Here is a 9,209-nt window from a genome sequence, read left to right as displayed (position 1 = left end):
AATGAACATTTCTGAAAGTTACAAAACTATATGGAATAGTCTTCATTTTACTTTATAGATATATACTTATACATCTTTGCTGGGTGCTGGCGGCTCACACCTATAATCCTAGCAACTCAGGAGGCTGAGATCTGAGGATCAAGGTTCAAAGCCAGCTGAGTCAGGAAAGTCTGTGAGATTCTTTTTTTTTTTTGGGGTCTGGCCATGGGGCCTGAACTCTGGACCTGGGCGCTGTCCCTCAGCTCATGCAAGGCAAGCGCTCTACCACTGAGCCACCTTCCCAGTCAAGCCCTGAGATTCTTATCTCTAATAACCCCCCAGAAAACTGGAAGTGCTGCTGTGGCTCAAAATGGTGGAGCACTCGCCTTGAGCTGAACAGCTCAGGGACAGCGCCCAGGCCCAAAGTCCAACCTCATGGCCAACAATAAATAAATAAAACACACATCTTTATATAAATTAAGTACTCTGGCAGGATACACACCAAAGTCAATCCCTGCCTGCAGTGGCCAGTGTGTATGCATGTGTGCGTGTCTGTGTTTTCTGATCTTCCTATAATAAACCCTTATTGCTTTTCTAGTAAGAAATAAAATCATTTTGTGGTATTGACTGGAGAATAAACTGACAGATCAATAGAACCGAATGGGAAACTGAGAAAGAGATTCGATAAATAAGGCATGTGACCTGCAGTAAGGAGAGTGGGGGCCATGGGAAAGAGCAGTGGTTGCATCCATATCTTTGGCTCTCCTGGCTAAAAATTTGGAAGATAAAGTTGAGCTCTGTCTCATACCAGATGCTAAACGAACCCTTGCATTATTCAAAAACAAACAAAAACGTGGAATTTTGTTGTTGTTGTTGTTGTTATTTTAAAGTAAAAACTCGGACGCTTTGGACTGGAGGTGGGCTCACAGAGCACAGCTCCAGCCTAGGGAGCCCAGGGCCATGAGTTCAAAAAAAAGCCATGTAAGCCAGGCCCTGGTGGTTCACTCCTGTAATGCTATACTCAGGGGGCTGAGATCTGACAATCAAAGCTCGAAGCTAGCCCAGGGAAGTGAAGTCCCTAAGACTCTGAGCTCCTACTAAAAGCCAGAAATGGAGCTGTGGCTCAAGTGTTAGAGCAACAGCTTTGGAAGGAAAACAGTATAAAACAGCGCCCAGGCCTGCGTTCAAGCTCCAGTAGCAACACAAAAATGAAACAAGACAGTCTTTACAACTAACACCAAATCACAGGAATGGATTTGTGACATTTATAGCAAAGCATGAAATTGGTATAAATGTGTTTGTGAGTAGAGTCACAGAAAATAAATGGAAAAAATAAAAAAGCAGCAGTAGTTAGCCATAGAGATGAGCTTAACAGGTATTTTAATTTTCTTCTTTACCTTTTCCTATATTTCCCAAACATTTAGTTATTATAAGCAAGGGCTTGGGGCTGGGAAGGTGGCTCAGTGTTAGAGTGTTTGTTTTGCATGCATGAGGCCCTTGGTTCGATTCCTCAGCGCCACATTAGCAGAAAAAGCCGGAAGTGGTGCTGTGGCTCAAGTGGTAGAGCGCTAGCTTTGAGCTGAAGAGCTGAGGGGCAGCGTCCAGGCCCAGAGTTCAGGCCCCATGACCAACAAAAAAATAAGAATAAAAATTTATTTATTTATTTATTTATTTATTTTTGGGTCCGGTCGTGGGGCCTGAATTCTGGGCCTGGACGCTGTCCCTCAGCTCTTCAGCTCAAAGCTAGTGCTCTACCACTTGAGCCATAGTGCTACTTCAGCTTTTTTCTTTTTTTCTTATGTGGTGTGGAGGAATCGAACCCAGGGCCTCAGGCATGCAAGGCAAGTGCTCTACCACTGAGCCACCTTCACCTTCCCAGCCATGAATAAAAATTTAAAAAGGAAGGTGTCATATTTTTCTAATCAGAAAAATGTGGAGGCTGGGGATGAAGCTAATGGTAGAGCTATTGCCTAGCCTTTTTTTTTTTCTTTTTCCAATCCTGGGCTTTGAATTCCAGGCCTGGACCCTGTCCCTGAGCTTCTTTTGCTCAAGGCTAGCACTCTACCCCTTGAGACACTTCTGGCTTTTTCTGTGTATGTGGTACTGAGGAATGGAACCCAGGGGCTTCATGCATGCTAGGCAAGCACTAAGCCACATTCCCAGCTATGTGTAATTTTTTTAAGCTAAAAAAGTATATAACGGAAGTGGCGCTGTAGCTCAAGTGGTAGAGCGCTCGCCTTGAGCTGCAGAGCTGAGGGACAGCGCCCAGGCCCAGAGTTCAAGCCCCACGACTGACAAAAAAAAAAAATAAAAAAAAAATAAAAAATAAAAAAATAAAAAAGTATATAAATAATAATAATAATAATTAAGCTAGGCACCCATGGCTCACGCCTGTAATCCTAGCTATTCAGGAAGTTAAAATAGGAGGATATCGGTTCAAAGCCAGCCTGGGCAAGCAAGTCTAAGAGACTCTTATTTCCAATTAACCACTAGAAAACCAGATGCTGTGCTGTGGCTCAAGAGGTAGAGCCCTGAGCTGAAGAAGAGCTCAAGGATAGCGCCCAGGACCAGAGTTCAGGCCTCATGACGAACAAAAATATTAATTAATTAAAGTGAAGATGTGAAAGGAAATCAGATGACTTTAAGGTTTGAATGGAGAAAACTGAAGCCATTTAAAAAGGAAAATAAGCCAGGTACTGATGGTCACACCTGTAATCTTAGCTACTCAGGAGACTGAGATCTTGAGGATCTTGGTTAGAAGCCAGCCTGGGCAGAAAGGTCCCTGAAATGCTTACTTAGCTCAGTTAACCACCAGGAAGCCAGAAGTGGAGTTGTAACTCAAGTGGAAGATGGCTAGCCTTGAGTGTAAGTACCAGCACTGCCCTCCCCACATCCCCAAGTATTTTGTTTAAAGTTCTGCAAATGTCTGGAGAATCTACTCACACAAGGTGTTTCTGAGTAGGAGAAATGAAGGCCGTGAGCAAGAAATGAAAGTAACTTCAAACATTTTCCAACATTTGTTGGTGTTACATTTTAACATTTAGTGTAAATATTTTAAGGGAAAGAAATAGAACAACCAGACAGTCAGGAGCCGGTGGCTTACACCTGTCATCCTAGCTCCTTAGGAGGTTGAGATCTGAGGATCACATTTTTTCATTTGTTTTTGTCAGTTGTGGGGCCTGAACTCTGGGCCTAGACACTGCCCCTCAGCTCTTCAGCTCAAGGCTAGTGCTCTACCACTTGAGCCACAGCACTACTTCTGGCTTTTTCTGCTAATGTGGTGATGAGGAATCAAACCTAGGGCCTCAGGCATGCTAGGCAAGCACTCTTCCACTGAGCCACCTTCCCAGCCCCAAGATCACGGTTTTAAACCAGCCCAGGCAGGAAAGGGAGACTCTTACCTCTAATTATTCACAGAAAAAGCCAGAAGTGGTAGAGCACTAGCCTTGAGCAAAAGAGAACTCAGGGAAAGACATAGGATTTGATAACATAACTCCACCCCATGTCAAAAATGTGTGTGTGTGTCTGTCTGTCTGCCTGTCTCTAAGTGTGTTGGTAGGTAGGTAAGTAGATGAGAGGATGAGAGAGAGAGAGAGAGAGAGAGAGATTTCTCCAAAGAAGATACAAATGGCTAACAAATACAAGAAAATGTACTTGGTAAGATGAATCATCAGAAAAACGCAGATCACAGTCATGAGCCATTAGAACAGCTACTCTAAATAGGTGTACTCTGTGTATATGACCATACGTGTAATATTTATCTAAGTCCCAGTCAACAGAGTACTTGGATATACATCATAAAGTACACATAGGATATATATAAGGCAGACCTCCCCAGGCCTCTCCTCTGACTGGCTCACAGCCCGTGACATCACCCCCTGCCACCTGTCTTGATTGGATGACTGGCTCTGCAGGGGCGGAGCTGCCTTCAGCAACTGGGCCCCTGTGGGCAGCATTCTGCTGGAGACTCCAGGCCTGGCCTGGCCTGGGGAGTGAGCCCCCGGCCTTGGGCCCAGTGGCTTTCATGTTTTTATGAGGATGATGGGATCTTTCAGAGCCTTGAGCATCTTCATTCCAGCTTGTGGGTTGCCCAGAGGGTGGAGCTCACTTTCCTATAGGCTTCTGGGTCCTGGGGACTCAGAATGATTGACTTCCCAAGGATTCTGGGTCCCTCCTCAGCCCTCTCTCTTGGGACCCCAGGAGATCTCAGGAGTCTTGGTGGATTCTTCTGGGAGCTGATCCTTAAGAATGGAAAATTCTAAAATGAGAAGTGGAAGGTTAGACACACACCAGTGGCCACCATGGAGGGCTCTAGATGTCACTAGAAGGAAGGGCTGGGCACTTAGTCCAGAGCAAGGCCTCCCCTGGGCAAATACCTAGGGTTCACTTCCAAACCGGCCCAGGCTAGACTCCGGCAGGGCCTCCGAGTTTCTGACTCGGTTCTCTTCTCTCGATAATAGCAGAATTCACGTCAGAACCCGAGGCAGATGCTGTGAAGAGCTTCCCACGTATCCTCTGTGACCTATACAATACACACACCGCATGCTTTCACTCGGGCTGGCCTGGACCAAGAAGATCCTACCTGTGCCATTCCTGCGGCTGAGCCACCGCGCCTGGCCTCACCCAGCCTTCCACAGCCCCTCACGCGGCCTCTGCAGTGTCAGAGGTAGACCTAACCCTAACCCTAACTCTGCCCATGCTCAGGGGGGCCTCAAGTGGCCTGCTCAATCTCCAGATTCCCCGCAGAGCCAGACCTGACCCTAAATCTCTCCTATCCTTTACCCATGGTTCGTGCTGAAGAGTGGCCGGACCTTAGCAGCTTCCTGTTGCCCACTCTTCTAGAACCTTCCAGGGATGGCTCCCTCCCCCTGGAGGATGGCTGTGTTTCAGGACAGAAGCCAGATGACAGCACAGTGTCTGCGGAGCCCTGGGAACATATGTGGCGCGTCTATTTGGGGGTGCCGGGGAGCCTGGAGCGCCGACTGTTTAAAAACATTCCTTCTCCTGCAGCAAGACGCATCCTCCAAAGAGGAGTATGAAATCAATAGTGGAAACCCAAACTGGCTCTGAGACTCACTGATATCGACGAGGGGAGGGGGAAGGAGGGAGGGAGGGAGAGAGAAAATATGAATCTGGGAGGTATTTTTCTCTTTCCTTTTTTTAAAAAATCGTGACAGAATACTCAACCCACATTCAACAAAATGTAGATATATCGGCATATATAGCAGCAAGCGCTAAGCAAGTCCACATTCAGGTGTAGCTCGATCAAACAATCAGATTGACGCCAAGCCTCAACTCCTCTGCTCTGCTCTGCTCTGTTGGTTTCCTCCTCCCCCTTCTTCCTATTCTTTTTGAATCCTAAAGTTAGCTGCTTTTCAGGAAAGGGAAAACCTTAGACAAATAAGCAAACAATGGAGTTTCACTCACCCAATTTCTCCTGACTTAATGCCTTCTTTGGCTGAACTTGGGCAGGAGGGAAAGGAGCGGAAACTGAGTCCAGATGGGCCACTGGCAGCTGAGGAACAAGGCCCAGAGGGCTGGGTCCCTGTCACAGCCACTGAAAAGCCCACTAGTGGCGCACACCTGTAATCTTGGCCTGCTCAAGAGGCTGAGATCTGAGGATTGCAGTTCAAAACCAGCCTGGGTAGGAAAGTCTCTTAAAACTTTTCTCTCTAACCAGCTAAAAACCAGAAGTGCAGCTGTGGCTCAAGTGGTAGAACACCAGCCTTGAGTAGAAAAAGCTAAGGAAAAAATAAAGAACTTTATTTCTGCTTGTTAGAATTATGGATGGTTTTTGTATTTTTCCTTTAGTCCTTACCTATCAAATTTCTTTTTTTTTTGGATCCGGTCGTGGGGCCTGAACTCTGGGCCGGGGCGCTGTCCCTCAGCTCTTCAGCTCAAGGCTAGCGCTCTACCACTTGAGCCACAGCCCCACTTCCGGCTTTTCTTATGTGATGCTGAGGAACCGAACCTAGGGCCTCGAGCATGCAAGGCAAGTGCTCTACCACTGAGCCACCTTCCCAGCCCCTTCCCTATCAAATTTCTTTACCAATTTTGCCATTTTTCCTTCTCCTTGAGCAAGCTGAATTCTCCCCACCCCCTTAGCTCTTCAGCTCTACCACTTGAGCTACAGCGCCACTTCTGTTTATGTGGTGCTGAGGAATTGAACCCAGGGCTTCATGTATGCTAGGCAAGCGCTCTACCACTGAGCCACCTTCCCAGCCCTGACCCCCCCCCCCCCGCGATGCCCAAGTCTTATTAAGGTATAATTCACATTCACACACACACACACACACACACACACACACACACCTACATATAATTTGGTGAGCTCAGACTTAGATCACCCCATCAGGACAATTCGAGTATCCACTGTCTCCAGAAGTTTCCTTTTGTCCGCCAGAATTGTTTTATGTGGTGAGAATGATTATATTGTTTTATAACAATTGCTTAGATATTTCAAAAGCCAACTTCTCATTCATTTGGAGTGAAAGACTTGGCCCAGCCTTCCAGAAGCTTCCTGGTGAGCTAAGGAGACAGCCGCGCCCCCGGCCCCCCTCGCGCCCCCGGCCCCCCTCCCGAGGTGGTGCAGCCTGAAGTAGTTTACCTCGGAGAAGTTTGGTGAACTGGGAGGAAAGAGGAACTGGGTTTTTGGTGCTGATCTGGGCTCTGGATTGTGTAGTCCACTGTGGGAGGGTATTGTTTCCAAAGAGAAAAGAGCTTTTTGTATAGGGAGATAAAGGGTGGGAACAGGGAGGATGGGGGAGGAGGAGGAGGCAGGGCTGGGCAGATAGATGTCCGGAGAGAGGCCTGGCTGATGCCATTCTGTGGGTGGACTTCGTGAAGATCCGGGGCACAGTCTCCCAGCCTGCCCTAGGCCTCCGTGTGTGGCCAGCCCTGTACCTGGGCTCTCTATGTCCACAGGGGCTCAGTAAACATTTATTATCTGTGAGAAGCAGCAGAAGAATGAATTCAACTGTCTGAAATAGACCATCTCCGTGGCGCCGGGACCGGACGCTCCCTCGGTTGGTGTTTTGAGTCTTTCTTCTCTCTCTAGGCCAGGAACCCCGTGCTGAGCTGCCTGCTGGGGTTTTCAACCTGCGCCAAGCAGGTCAGTGTCGCGCAGACAGTTCTCCGTGACTCCCCACGTCCAGCCCAGCCCTTCCTGCCAGCTCTGAGCTCGGTCACCCTGTTTCCTGTGCTCCTCCCCGCTTCATTGACTGGATTCCCAATGGAAGCCTTGATTTTTTAAAAATCAAATATTATCAGGAGGCTGAGATCTGAGGATGGAGGCTCATTGCCAGTCTGGGCAGGAAAGTCTGTGAGATTCTAATCTCCAATAACCTGGTAAAAAAGTCAGAAGTGGAGCTATGGCACAAAAGGGAGAGCACCAGCCAGGAGTAGAAAAAGCTCAGGGACTTCACCCAGGCTCTGAGTTCAAGCCCTAGGACCAGTGCTTACACACACACACAAGTGAAAAGGTCATATCCTTGGTGGGACCTACTCAGGTCCAGATTTTCCAGTTTACACAACAGTGTCATGTGTTTCCTGGTCCTGAGAGTCCACCCCCCTCCCCCCAGCTCCTTCCATCAACCCCAGGGGGTGGGCACTGAGCACTCTGAGAGGAGTCACAGCAGGAGGCTTGGAGTAAAAGTGGGGTCGGAGGACAGGGCCTCCTTAGAAAAGGAGAAAACAGGGCCAGGAGTGGTAGGGCGCCCCATGATTCCAGCTCTCAGGATTACAAAAGAAAGGGAGGGAAGGAGGAAGGGAAAGAGGGAGGGAGGGAGGAAGGAAGATGTTGAAAAGAACTGTAAATTGTAAGTGGGGGTGGCTAATCCTGAGGAAGTTCCTCCTTCCACAGTAACAGGAAGTTTTTAATCTTCTCTGGGCCTCAGTTTCCTTGTCTGTAAAATGATGGCACCTAAAATGCTAGAGGAGCCTGATGCGCAGGAGTCTGTGAGAAGGTTAGGACGCTTAGATAAAAGTGGAAATCTGCAAACCTCCCACCAGGCCAGCCCACGTTGGAAGGAATTAAGAGGAACCAGTCCTGGAGTACTATCATTTGTGAAGACTGCAACACGTGGGCGTCTCTATCTCTAGACAGGAAGAGCAATTTGTGGCACCTTCCCCGGCAAAAAGGACTGCGATTTGGTAGGTTTGGAGTAAGGCTGGTTTTGGTGATTTTGTAAAACGACAACAATAACAACAACAAAACTTCACAGGTATATAGTCGCTTAATATCCGTGTGCGTACACGTAGAAAACAGACACATTCAAGCATCCACTTTCAGTTTTGCTTCGTTGTTTGTTCAGACTCCCTCACAATCAGTTGTGGCCTCAAAGAAATACAAGGGTCAGATGTTGACACGCAGGGACACACGCAGGAACACGGGTGTCCCGTCTTCTTGAACCCAGGGGCTGCGTGTGCTGGCACATACCCTCTCCCGATTCACACCTGCCTCCGGGGCAGGCTAGTACTTCCTATCCACCCCTGTCAGGTGCTGGCGGCTCCCAGGCTTTGGGTCTGGTGGGGGTGTCCCCAACCTGGGCACCTTTGCAGGAATGTGCTCCCGCGGAGGGCCTGGTGAGTCACTCGCTTCACCCCATAATCTCTCGTCCGGGCTGCCAGGGTGGCCTTGCCCGTCCCTCCCTCCTTTATGGTCCTGATGAATAGAAACTCAGGTACCAAATGCCATGCTGGGCGGGGGTTTGGCAAAGCCTCGGGGCCAGGTAACTTCCAGGCGGGGACTTCCGGTCACATTTTGGAGAACATTTAAAACTCTGTGGTTGGATTTGCAACCGGTTGAGCCTGGGCGCTCACGCACACCACCCAGTCTCTGAAACCCCCACAGCCCTGTCCCCATTGTTTGAGGCTGTGGTTCGCCCACACCCACAGCCTTAGCAAATGGGAGGGGCTCTTGCTGTCCCCCCTCTCCCACCTCCTTGAGTGCCAACCCTCCCTCCCAACTTGGACTCACAGCCACAGCAAGTGCTTGGATTCCTGGAGCTTCCAAGAACCTGTAGGCCTGTCCCCTGCTGCCCTGGGGACAGGCCGTGCTCTTGTCTGATTCTGGCTGGCACAGGCTGCAACCTTCTCCAAGTGCTGGAGGCCAAGCCCCTTCCTAAGTGCTCACTCGGTTTCCCCTTGTCTGTGGCATGGTGGCTGCTCTTCCCCTCTTCCTCCTCCTGCCCAGAAGCCAGAGCAAGAACCAAACTGATGGCTGCATGGTC

General features: G+C 48.9%; 1 long non-coding RNA gene across 1 annotated transcript in view; it reads right to left on the bottom strand.

Annotated features, from left to right (window-relative positions):
• Positions 1 to 3,527: 3,527 nt before the first annotated feature.
• LOC122100017 overlaps positions 3,528 to 9,209 on the bottom strand; it is a 6,354-nt gene continuing 672 nt past the window's right edge. The window contains exons 2-3 of the long non-coding RNA XR_006146067.1: positions 4,356 to 4,501; positions 3,528 to 4,237 (exon numbers count right to left, since the gene is read on the bottom strand). This is a non-coding gene — a long non-coding RNA (uncharacterized LOC122100017). The remainder of the gene's footprint in view (positions 4,238 to 4,355; positions 4,502 to 9,209) is intronic.

The sequence above is a fragment of the Dipodomys spectabilis genome, unplaced genomic scaffold (genome assembly GCF_019054845.1).
Source record: "Dipodomys spectabilis isolate Male_0828 unplaced genomic scaffold, ASM1905484v1 ptg000552l, whole genome shotgun sequence".
Classification (NCBI taxonomy): Eukaryota; Metazoa; Chordata; class Mammalia; order Rodentia; family Heteromyidae; genus Dipodomys; species Dipodomys spectabilis.
Note: the sequence above shows the minus strand (reverse complement) of the source record. Positions and strands in the feature narration are given on the sequence as shown.